This window comes from Sturnus vulgaris, chromosome 5 (assembly GCF_052056855.1).
Source record: "Sturnus vulgaris isolate bStuVul1 chromosome 5, bStuVul1.hap1, whole genome shotgun sequence".
Classification (NCBI taxonomy): Eukaryota; Metazoa; Chordata; class Aves; order Passeriformes; family Sturnidae; genus Sturnus; species Sturnus vulgaris.
In genome coordinates this window covers 8,377,905-8,390,640 of record NC_142247.1, presented here as the reverse complement: position 1 = coordinate 8,390,640, position 12,736 = coordinate 8,377,905, and positions in this window count along the sequence as shown.

Below are 12,736 nucleotides of genomic sequence, written 5' to 3'. Positions count from 1 at the left end.
ATTTTTAACCCTGGCCACTTCATATCTGCTGTGTGATCCCAAGCATTTCAGTTCTCCAGTCTGCTCCTTCTGACTGAGTTGGTTTTTTGTCACTGTCTGGTACAACCTGTGCAGTACAACATCCCTCTCTGCTGCTGCACATACTCAAATCCAGCTGGAAGTTAGGCTACTTTGTGATAATTCCACATCTTGGGGCAATATTCAAGAGAATTCACCTCTCTAAGAGCTGCTTCTGACTGAGGTGCTCTTCCTACAAGTGATATTCATAGTACTGAATTTCCGTGGCTGTTCTTTTCACATCCCCTTTCCCACTTGGTAGCTGCCAAACCCCTTTGGTCTTTTCCCTGTTACTTTTCCTATATACCTGTTTCCTGTACACACACACACACAACTGAGATTGTGACTGTGTGTATTCCTGTACCTGTATTCACTGATACTTTCCTGCATTCTGTTTGAGATCAGCAGTTGTTTATTTGAAACTTTATCCTGAAGATATAATTTAAATATATGCTCTTTACGTTTTAAACTTTTGCCCTTTTCATTTGTCCCTGCACAAATTTCCCTTCTCAAAGCACATAATTCTGCCAGTCTCATCTTTTTCAAACCTTACTTTTTATGTTTTCTAAGTCGCTTTGTATTTCCTCCACTTTCAATGGCTGTTGATCAAACCTCAACATGTACATTTCTGCAGAGCAGTCATCCCATATAATTAAAATATCTAGAAGCCTTTTTACCCCCTAGAAAAGGTAGGTTTGGTAATATTTCTAGATCATTAATTAATCCTTAAATGCCTTCCTGTTTCTGAGAGGGATGCCATATGTTTGACTTTCCCCCCTTCAAGCAGAGGTGACGTAGCTGCTTTTGCTAATCATGTGAAAGGTGATATCAGATGCAGAGAGAGGATAACAAGCAGGCTGAAGCCAAACAAGTCTAAAGGGTTCACAACTTGAGAGGCATGGTCTGACACCTCTCTCCTTTTCCTCCCCACTCTGCCAAATATTTCTTCAAAACATGGCTGGCTTCTTCTCTTGCTAAAATAGGGGTCTTTGCCATAATGTGTCTTATGTCATAGATACTACAATCTGTTCTCCTTTGGCTTTATAACAGCAACCTTCCTTATTCAAGCTAAGCCACTAGATGCCACAGTCCTTGGATGTCAGTCTCAAAGCTTAGTCTCTCTTTCCCTCTCCACTTTAAATTGTTGTATCAGCTTTTCACACTAAGCAGAACATCATCAATTGCCTTTCAGCACTCAGTGCCTGTCTGGTGACATTTCTGTCAGTTTGAACCCAGCAAACACCCTGCTTCTACAAACTGGTATGGACCATCCTCCTTCCCTGCTCTCTTAAACCAAACCCATGTGCCTGGAACATTGTGCTTGATGTTGTGCCTTGCAGCCTCAGGTATCAGCTGCACTGCAGTAATCTTCTCATTCTTCTGAATCTTTATCATTCTTTATCATTAATGATATTAAATGTCAAAAATAAACAGTCCAGCTCTTAAATGTCAAAACTAGGCTCGTGCTTCATGGAGATGTACATGTCATTGTTCATTGTGGTGTCCCAAAGAAGAGCAATCTGAATGAAAATTTTGTAATGTTTGAGGTGTTTGCATGACTGCTCTTGCACACATGGATCCTTGATGACTAAAAATATCCTAATCTAAATAACCTTCTTTTCCTCAGCAGAGCTAATTGTAATGTTTCTGGTCACTTAATTCACTAACGCTTGAAAAATTTGGTCAGTCTGGAACCCATGCTGTCTGGCAAATTTGTTAAAAACTGTTAATGACTTGTGGAGGTATTCTGGGAGCGATAGATATGCATGTGCACACTGAGAACATGATTGCACGGATGAAAACCCTAGAAAGAAGCTTTTAACGTTTGTGGACACAATATTTACCTGTTTTATTGTTACACACCATGTTTATCTCCCCTCACTGACATACCTGATAATGTTGCCTCACTTTCTATTACTTTTATTGGGTGTCATTCATTCTTATACCAGCACTCCCTTAAGTTTCTGTGGATTTGAGGTTACAGGCGGCATGAGATTTCCTTCTCTCTTTTGTAGTTCAGATCATCATCTGCCGAAATAGGCCTGCAAAAATACCAGATGTCTGTATCCTGTGAACATATAAAATAATATATGTAAACTGCTTTCAAGGAACTCTGTAAGTTTGTGGGTTTGAGGATATTTTTACTTAGCACTAGGTAGTCGAAAAAATAGTTCTGAACCGATGTGAACTAGACATATAGATGTGAACTTGTGTATAGATGGAGAAGTTGGATACTTCTCTCGGTTTCATTGCTTTTCTTGAAAGAACAAAGAGTTCTGATGGCAGAGACCACATCTGTGTCTGCATTTTGGACAGTGGCAAGCACTCCATACAGTCATTGGTACGTGGGAAGGGCAATTCATAAATAGGGATGCTTTAATAACATTTCTAAACTCAGAATTTGGGCACTCCGTTAAGGTCCTTCAGGGCTTACACAATGTGAATCCAATTGGTAATAATGTTGGGAGCTTTATAAAATCAAGACTAAACAAAAAAAAAAAAATTAAAACCCAAAAAAATCACCAAAACTCTTCACTTGAGACCTAAAATTTTGATATTATATAAACCACAAAGGAAAATAGGGTGAGAAGTACAACTGTAGCTGTTGAAATAGGTCTGGAAGAATCCCCACTTAGTTTAAGTGATGCAAATCCTGCAAAAGGCAAGAGCTCAGTGTACTAGAGCAGGAAAGATATGAGTTATTTCTCTAGAGTGGATGAAATGACTGTGATATAAAAAATAACTTTTTAATATCTGATGGTGTTAGGGTTTTACCTAAAATGTACTTGCACTGAGAAATCATGACTTGTAATGGGACACTGCAAAATGAGGTCTGTCCCCATACTGTAATCTTCATGGTTTTGGATTTTACTGCGAATGTAATGAATTGGAGATAGGTTTGTCTAAATACGAGCAATAACAAGTGAGGTACTTAAAATTCAGGGTAAAAGAAGAAAACAAGATGGAGTTGCAGTGTCCCTGTAAGCTCTGTGGAGCAGGCTCTGATTCTTTCTCAGCACTTGCACCATGCCCAGATTAATAGAAGGACCCTAATTATGGATCTGGAGCAAGAGAATAGAAGATAAATTAATCTTCAAGAGACCCAAATCACAAAGCAATAGCATCTGAGAGGAAAATGTCATCAAATATACTGGAATTAAATCAACTAAGGGGATTCTTAGTCAGAAGATTTTATGAAGTTGGGTGCTTTTTCTAAAAAATTCCTATTGCATTCTGCATGTATATTAGGCAATGACTTCCAGCTTCCTAAATTTGTTATTTGTTTAATTTTTTTTCCTAATTACTCTCCTTAATTTTGTTTCATTACTTCTCACAATGTTAAACGACATAAAAGAACGTCTACAAAGTGAATTGCACTTATCCCTATCCAAAATGAAAGTATAAAAACCCCCTAGACCTGTTTACCTCGGCAGCTAGCTGCAGAATTAGGTCACCACAAAGGAAGATTCTTCGGTCTAGACTCACTTCTACCAATGAGTGATTCTGGATGTCATGCAGCTTTCACTGATGTTAATCTTAAAACTCAGGGTTTAGTCACTTTTTTTGAGTCATGCAATCTTACCCCTTGACTTACTTGGACAGAAAAGGAACTGAATGAAGAGTAGAGTAGAATAGAGTAGAGTAGAATAGTTACCTTTTTTTTCCCTGAAAAAACAATTCTGGGGAGGGAATGAAAAAGAGGAATGAACAAACTACTGGGAAAGGGAAGAATATATCTGAACAGGAGAGAAATTGAGAGATTTGAGTTGCTACACAAAGGGTTTCTAAGCAATGCTCAGATGTGTCCTTTGTCTTGTACCTAAAGTCCCTGTGAGGTAAACCTGAGTTTATATCTTTGATGCTTTGTTCTGGGGAGGTTCATGGAGTCTCTGCTTTCCAGGAAAAGCCCTAACTAGACAGAAGATGATTTTTTGGAATAGATCTATCTTCAAATCCCCTTTTTGCTTTTCCTCCAAAATTGACCTAATCATTCAACTACATAAGGCCAAATAATACCTCGCCTCCATTTGAACAACTTTCCTTATGAATCTGGCCACTTCTTTCCAAATCTTCATTCATCAGAAATAAAACATTTCAGGTCAAACAAAATGTTTCCTTTCACTTGAAAAGGAATGTTTTTCCTTTCCTTAAAGCTAAAAGTGCAACTATGGGTCATACTGAAGCCAAATGTATATTAGATTCAGCTACCAAAATCATTTATTAACACAGTTCTGTGGCAGGGTGTTTTTCATGGCAAATTAACAACTATAGTGTGCCTTAGGAACTTTGGATGAAAGGGATTATAGAACTGGAAGGGATCATTAGGTCTATTTAATTTGTCTTTTGTAACATAATGGAGGAAATAACCAGTATATTAAACATACATGAAATATTTTTGGAATGTGTAGTCTGTTGGAAAGGAATGAATAGTTCATGTTATTAGCTGAAAATGAAGTATATATAATCCACTGTGTGTGGTTGTCATCAAAGCCCTACTAGGAATGCAGGACTAAATGTGTTATTTTTACCTTTTTTCTTTCCTGCTTTGTTTGTGGCTTTGGCAGAACTAAAAAAGACCTGGATAAAATGAGAGAGATTGTTTTTCATTTATCATGATTGCGTTTGAGGTGCTGTCTTCAGCACGAAGGCACAATAAGCTTTTCATTTATTATTTGTATTAGAGTAGGGCATGGAAGCCTAGGCTGATATCAAAACTCCATCTCTAGGCACTCTGTGCTCATGGGGAGGAAGGGTCTCTGCATCTGAAGGGTTCATGACAAAACAGCTGTGGCAAATGATGAGGGGTGAACAGAGCCACAGAGGAGGAGTCCTGTGTTCACTCCTGCCTGGGACATCATGCCAGTGCTTGGTTTCTGCCCTGCTGCCTCCCCTGATCCCTAATGAATGCTCATCCCTATTGGAAGAGTGTGATACATGAGTCACTACCAAGTGCACACATACGTACCTGCACTATTTTAACTTTGTTGTGACAGAAATTTAAAAATAAATATATTCCTTTCACCTCCCAAATCTGGCCTGGCAAGAACATTCATTTTAAAAAGCTGGCGGTAATGCCATACAAGATATTAATCAGCCTTCAATCCATACCCTTTGTAAGAGAAAATGGGATGGTACATGCCTAGTCTTATTTTATTGCAGTATTTTAACAACAGATGCAATGCTGCCTTTGTTATTATCCTTTATTCCTCAGACAGTGTTCCCCCTCCTAATTATTACTTGTCGTCTTCAGTAAGATTGAGAAATGGCATTTTTTTGAGCTCAGGTAAATATCAAAGCAATCTTACTTGTAATGACAGAGCTGCTTTCACTGGGGAGTGAAGCGTAATGAACTAAAAAAGGAATTTAATATGCTTTCCAAATTAAATAATGTATTAATTTCTGCTGAACAGTGGTCCCCAGCCCCCTTGAAAACAGCAGGTCTTGTATAAATACCTGCAAAGTTTGAGGGTGCTTTAGCAATCAGTAGCCAAGAAGCAAAAGGTAGATCAGGGCCATCACCTTCAGATCAAAGTTTCCCGTGGTACCCATGGGTGGGCTTTGCCCAGGGTTCCCTGTGGGGACTCTGGGGACCCTGGGCTGTGTCTTTTGTCTCTCCCTTGGTTTTTGTCCCTTCCCCACTGGCAGTGGAGGGCCCCATTCCCACTCTGCGAGCCCCAGGTTTGCTCTCTTGCCATCCATCACAACGTGCTGCATCTTCCTTGCTGGAATCAGGATTATACCTCCCCCTCAAAAATGGCCGGGCTTCAGCTTTTGTGACAGCAGAGAACTGTTGGAATATAGAAATTCTAAAGGCTTGAAAATCAGAGGCATGTTAGAAAACAGGCGATTTCTCTTTAGTATTTCCTTTAGGCGGATAGTCTTTTGTTTCAGATACGTGCTTATTTAAAAGGAATAGGAGAAGATAAGAAACTCATTCAACTCAGTAGTTTTAACCTCGTGGAGAATTCTTTTGGACTGTGCTGAAAAAATCCATGCATTGAATGATTCCCCCCCCCCCGACAACATTTTTTTTTCTCTCTGAAATATATATTTTATTTCAGAAAAGGAACAAAAAAAATCCAAACTATTTTAGGTAGAATTTAGTGATTCCTCTCTGTAACATGCCTTAAGGTCATTAAAAGCACCATTGCTAAGAGCAAGTGTGGGCACAGAAACCTGTATTCCACCACTTCCACAGAATAACCATAGTTAAGGCTTTCCTATCTGGGCAGAGAGAAACAGACTCTCAAAAGTGTTAAGAAATAAAGGAACAGTCCCTGAAACTGAGAAATTTTCAGGCTATTGGTGATACAGTGGAACTCACAGAGCTGGCCAGATATTTGCTGTTTAAGAATTACTTTAAAAAAATCTAATTTAGTTCATTAAACTCAAATCCATTTCATTTAAATCAATACTTAATGAGTGAAATCATCTTTTTCACTTCGAGGAAAAAAAACCAAGGATCTGCTTCACAGGCTTAACTTTTCCATTTCTCTGCATATTATTCCTATTATTTGAAAACAAGCCAGTCGTACTCAGAGATATTCTTTATTTTTTTAGACCGAAGTGACAAAAGTACCATTTTTTTTCCTTAAAACATAAACAAGAAGCTGTTTCAATCAGAACTCAGAAACAGTTACTCATCATTATTTCTGCAGTAGAAGATTAAGTTCTACTGCACCACGGCGACGACTCGGGGAGCGCTCACATTCACACCTTCTTCCTAATACCTGGAATCAAGGTCAAAAATAAGAATTATACGTTAAAAAAAAAAAAAGTTATTTAACGCGAACTTTTCCCATTTTTATTCTTAACAGGCCCTTAAAAATATTTCGTCCGGAGAAGGATATTGGGAAGGCATTTCCTGTGAGGTACTGACCTTTAGTTTCCTTTTATGCTTTGCTTTTTATTACTCGGTTTTTCCCCTGGCTTTTCCGCCGACCCGGCCCCATCCCGCGGCGGCTCCTGAGGCGGCCGGGCGGGGCGGTGGCGCCCCCTGGTGGCGGGCGGCGGGAGCGGCCGAGCCCGCTCGGCCTCCCCGGGCCCGGGGCCTCCCCTCAGGGAAAGGCCGCAAGAGGAGCCGGGGGAGCGTTCATTTGGGTATTCGGGGTCGGGAAATTCTTCACCGAAAGGGGTAGCGAAGTGTCGGGACAGGCTGCGCAGGGAAGGGTTTGATTTGCCGGCCGTCACAGTGTTCGTGAAACCTGTCGATGTGGTGCTTAAGTGTGGGGTAAAATTCGCAACGCCGGAGGTTTATGTCCAGAAGAGAGACAGGAGTCATGTAACTGTATTTGAATAAAGAGAGAGGCCGTGGGGTGCTTCAAATTGTTGGGGGATGCAGCCCTCTTTTTATCCTAATTTTCCAGACACATCACCCTCTTCCTTCCCCCATTTGGCTGAGATACTTGGAAAGTACAGATTTCCCAAATCTGCTCTATGCCCCCCTCTAATATGCACCTCCCCTTTTTTTAAATCCTCTTATAACAAAGAAATATTCATAATTCCATTGAGTCTTTGTTCTTTTTCTCTAAGTCCAGGAATTTTCCTCAGCATTCACTAAGCAGCAGTCTGTGTCATTTAGGAACATTTTCTAGAACTGACAGTTTCTTCCATTACTTCCCTATGTACAAGCAGATTCCCATGGTTTGTTTGTAATACATTCACCCTATTAATTTCATTAGGGACACGGTTTGGTGGTGGGGCTGTCAGTGTGAGGTTACTGGCTGGACTCGATGACCTGGGAGATCTTTTCCAACCTTACTGATTCTGTGATCAGCCCCCAGAAGATGATCAGAGCTGCTGGGTTTCTCGCAGCTCCATTCTCTCCTGGCTTTGGCAGCCCTGCAGGGAGGACCTCGCTGAGCTGAACGCCCTGCCCCGTGCTTTCCTGGAGTTCCTTCCACGGGACTGTTGAGCTCATCCTGCTCCAAAGCACCTGAGTGCTCAAGTGCAAAAAAAATGGTGGGTCCTCAAGTAAATTGCCCATGTAGGCAAAGCAAGAAACTGAACTGTTTCCTTTCCCTCTCAAAAGATATGAAAAGGGATAAATTAAATGTATGACACACAGGCTACAGCCTGAACATGTTTCTCCCCTTTTTTTTCCAGACTAACTGGAAAATCTGCCTGCTTCAGACGTTTTCCCACAGATGTGTGGTCGGGTGTTTGCCTAAACTATGGGCTCTGTGTTCAGCTGGGGTCCAACAGATTTTCCTATATGGGAATAGAGCCTTGTGAGAAGAAGTCCTGTAGGAGCTTGTCCTGTTTCCAAAGAAAGGAAATATGTGGATCCTTTGTCTGTCTCAACTCTTCAGGTAACCGTGTTGTAGCTGGGAGAGTGAAGGGGATGATGACACTGCTCAGATCCTCAGCCCTGGAAACCTTAAACATGCACTGAAGTATTTCTGCTGAAGACCACACTACACACATTTGTAGTTGTTCATCTCTACACTCTACCAAGTTCTCGATCCTTATGCCCCATGTTTTTAGTATTTAGGTGAAAATGCTAAGCAGAGTCTGACTGAAGGCTGAAGAAACTCCAGGCAGTGATAAGTAGGTAGGTGGACAAATAACACAAATTGCTCACTCAGTGTATCAATGGGTGGCATCTTCCAGGTCATTCATTTATTACTGATGCAGCCTCAGAAGTGATGCATTAAAAGGTAAATATTTTATGGATTTCTTTTTTTTTAAGTTTTTGAGACAGTGTTAGATGCTCTTTGGGAAAAAAAGAAAGAAACAGGAACAGTTAGAACAACTCATTCAAAACAGTCATATTCTTTCATTTGACAAAGGGGGCAGAATTCTTTCTTTTGTAGAACTTTCCTATTATTTTTCCTTACCCAAAGGTGGAAAAAGGCATAAACAACAGCACCAAAACCCTTTTCCTCAAAAATTTGTATTTTTCCTTAGAAAAGGGAGTTGCCTGCTTTGTTTTACTTAAAAAGTGTTCCATTAATTTTTTTACTGGAGAATGCATGAGAAGTAAGTAAATGAGAAGGCTTCTTTCTTCTTACTTACATTGTCCTTTTTATTCCATGGAAGAAGATGGTTACAGAACATTTCTTCCCACACACTCTTATTTTCAGTTCTGTGCCCTTTTCTTTGAGAAGAAGGGGTTTAGAGATCACAGAACTTAAATAAATCCCTCCAAAAATCTTTTTTTTTTTTTTTTAAATATTTCTTCCTGTGAGAAAGGCAGATGCACGACAGCAAATAACAGAAGTGTTTTCTTTTAAAGGTGGTACTAGGAATTAAAGTAGTACTTTTCTTAGGGTTATGAGATTTTTCCCTTTTTCTGAAGTGTCTGCTGGGGTTTTTTTAAAGTTGTTTCATTTCTTTAGTCAAAAATCTGGAAACTGAAATTTTGTCTCAGAGTTTGAACAGAGGCAGGAAAAAAAAGTGAGAAATTTGGCAGGAACAAAAATCCTGCCAACGAGCTTCCATAGTTATACGAAGTGGGAAATGGAGCCATTGCTGGTGCTGCTGTTTCTTACTCACATGACATCTGGTCTGCATGAGAAATTCACATTGGCACATAAGGTGTAAATCAGGTGAGATCCTGTGTCCTCCTTGCCCTTTCTGGAATTAGGAACTCAATGGGGCTGTGGTTTCTAGGTAAAGCCTGGATTCCAGGACTGTCCAGATCAAAGACATGAGGCCATCCTAGGCAGAACAAGGATATGCCACCCTCACAGGAATGAAAAGGGGAGCAGGGAAAGGGAGAAGCAAATCAGGAATTAATATTTCTGACCACACTGATGAGCAAATACGGCAGTTACATACAGATTGAGGGTCTTTGTGCCAAAGAAGCAATCTTATACTTTTAGGAGTTGATAATTTTTCAGCCTGTGGCAAAGTTTAATGCTAATAAAACAAAACTTTTGAAGATTAAGCTACTCCTGCAGGTGGATTGCTCAGATATCTCCTTAAGCAGCTTCCAACCTCAGCGATGTCCTGCTCTGTGTTATTTCTCAATGGACTAGACATGCCCTGAAATGTTTAAAGCCATATGAGAAAGATGTGACAGAAAATGTCTAGGGAAAATTATTGCTGGGAAAACCAAATCTTACTGATATTACCTGTTGTCAGATTGTGTGCTGTGGCTTTCTGCAGTTTTGGTGGCTTCATTGAGATCTTTTGTAGAGCTCGAGTGTGAGGCAGTGATCTCACAGTCTGTGCTGACCTGAGCCTGGAGAGCACACTGTCCACATTGTAGAGGACAAATGGCACAAATCCCCATGGAACCTGCATTCCTGTGGACTCACCTTATAATACTTGGCAAAGTGCCCCAGAGGAGCTAAAACACTCAGTGGAGTTTTGTCCAGGGTATGTCCATTCTCATGCAGTTGTTATTCATCCTGTGTGATTCCAAGCACAGAAATCAAGAAGCTCTCCTGAGTTTCCCTTATAATCTCTAGAGGAATGTTTCTCCCACCCCTCCCCCTGAATGTAATTCAATTCTTAAGTAAGAAGCAGTGCATCTCCAGAGGATGATTTAGCTCATTCAGGTGGCTCAGATGAGCTGAAATCAGATCACCATCTCTTCTTTAATAGAAATGCCAGGATAGGCTCCACTGCACCTGGATCACATAGCAGTGAGTGCTAGCTGTTGAAGAAATTTGGGAAGCAGAAATATGAGACAAGGAGCAACAAAGATCTGATCAGTCCTTTCGGTGCTGGAGAAGGGCAGGCAGGGCAGTGCTGACCCTGACATGACCTTATTCTGGCAGGCAGTGCCTGCTGAGTCAGCACTGGCTCGTATCTCTCCTAGTGCTGGCCAAGGAGTGCCAGTGCTTCCCAAGCTCCCTGCACAGTCCCCTGTGCTGCTCTCTCCAGGGCTTCCCTCCCTACAAGAGCCTTTTCCAGAATGCCTTGTTTTGCTACTGTCTTCTGAATTGTTTTCCTCCTTCAGTGAAGGGTCAGGGTTATTTACCCCCACACCTTTTCCTCAGCAGTGGCACAGAGTAGGAGCACACATTGTTGTGCTCCAAAGGGGTGAGGGAAACCCAAAGTGGAAGTTCTATTTACAGAGTAACTGAACTCAACCAGCAGCACTTTGCTGCTTCCCTACCTGCACTAACTAGAGAGCAGGTTTGGGGCTAAAACAGGAGAAAATTAACTATTTTTTTTTCCTTCATGAGCTTAGTATAGGAGTAATGGGGATGTGTAGCGAGATGTGGTTTATTAATTGATCACTCAAAGCACATCCTTGGCCACTAAACCAGCAACAGTTACAGCCCGTGGGGCCTGTGCAGCTACCACAGCACCTTCATGGCCATCTCCTCACCCACATCCTTCAACAGCATCCATGTGTTTAGCTCCCATGCAATGTTTGTGTTTTTAAACCCAGCAGGTAATTAGAAATACTCTTGCAAATTGGTTTGAACTAAAAATGCTGTTGCACTCGATTCTGGTTTCAAAAGGAATTTTAGTTAAAGCATCCCAGCTTCCACAGGGAGGCAGCAGAATACCTGTCAATTTCTTTGCAGCTTTAAACTTGCTGATGCATTTTTTTCCTTCTTTTAAAGAGCTCTTTGACCCTGTATTTATATAGTTTGGATTAAGAGGTTTTAAGAATTTGAAGTTCAGATGAAATTTTTTTTTTGCCAAGACCAAGTTTGCCAAGATCAACATTCCCCTTATTTCCCTCTGAGCTGCCACCATAATGATTTGCAAGTTATATAAGAGCCAATTTTGAAAGAAATATGCTTTTAATTAGAAACTAAAAATCAGGGTGACTCTTTTGAGACAGTGTAGTTGCATTCTGTCAGTATTTCCATTATTTCAGGGATTTATCACCTCAGGAGAAGAAAGCATTCTACTCCAGTGAAACTTGGAATCTTAGTACTCAGTAGTAAAAATATAAAATAAGTAGAAAATAATACTATAAAGTACAGCATTTCCAAACCAGGCATTCAAATATCATGGAGCAGACATCCACCCTGACCCCTATTTATGTTATTGGCTTAAAAAAGGTGAAGGCTTTAAAATAATACAAATAGGGTTTTTTTTGTTTGTCTTCTGCCTTGTGAGACTTCATGGTCTCTACTTTTAAAATCTTTCTTTGCAACCACGGGGGCTAAAAAACATTTTGCTTTTTCTAAATGGAAGTTGAGATTTTTTTGCATGCTTGCATAACTCTAAAAGCTGAACTTTGGAAAAAAATTTCAAATATCAAAACTTGGTATCTTCACTAAATTCAGCTACATGTAACTTCTGAACTGACTATATGCCTAGAGTAGCTCTCTGGAAAAGAGAGCCAGAAATGTTTTAAATCAGAATGGACAAGCCAGGAATATTTAAATTATGTATTTGCTTCATTCATAAGTGGCTGAATTTAAATGTACCCTTCAGAGAAAAGATAGATTTTCACTTCATTTGGTTTTGGGTTTTTTCCCCAAATAAGCTTTCTCAGCTCCTTTACTCCATGTATTTGCAAAAATACTGCTCTCATGAGGAATCTCTTAATTGATCCAGGGTGGAAAATCCTATGTTCCTGGTGAGACTGGGGGTATTAGACTATTCTCTCAGGTTCAGTGGCTTTATATCTCTTTTGGCTATCTCCAGGAGACCAGATCTTGCTCACTTCATGGTCATTCTTTGCAGCACAGTGCTAGATTTGGTTTGTTCAACCCCTGTTTACTTAGGAAAAAGGAAGAGGATTTCAACAGAAATTTCA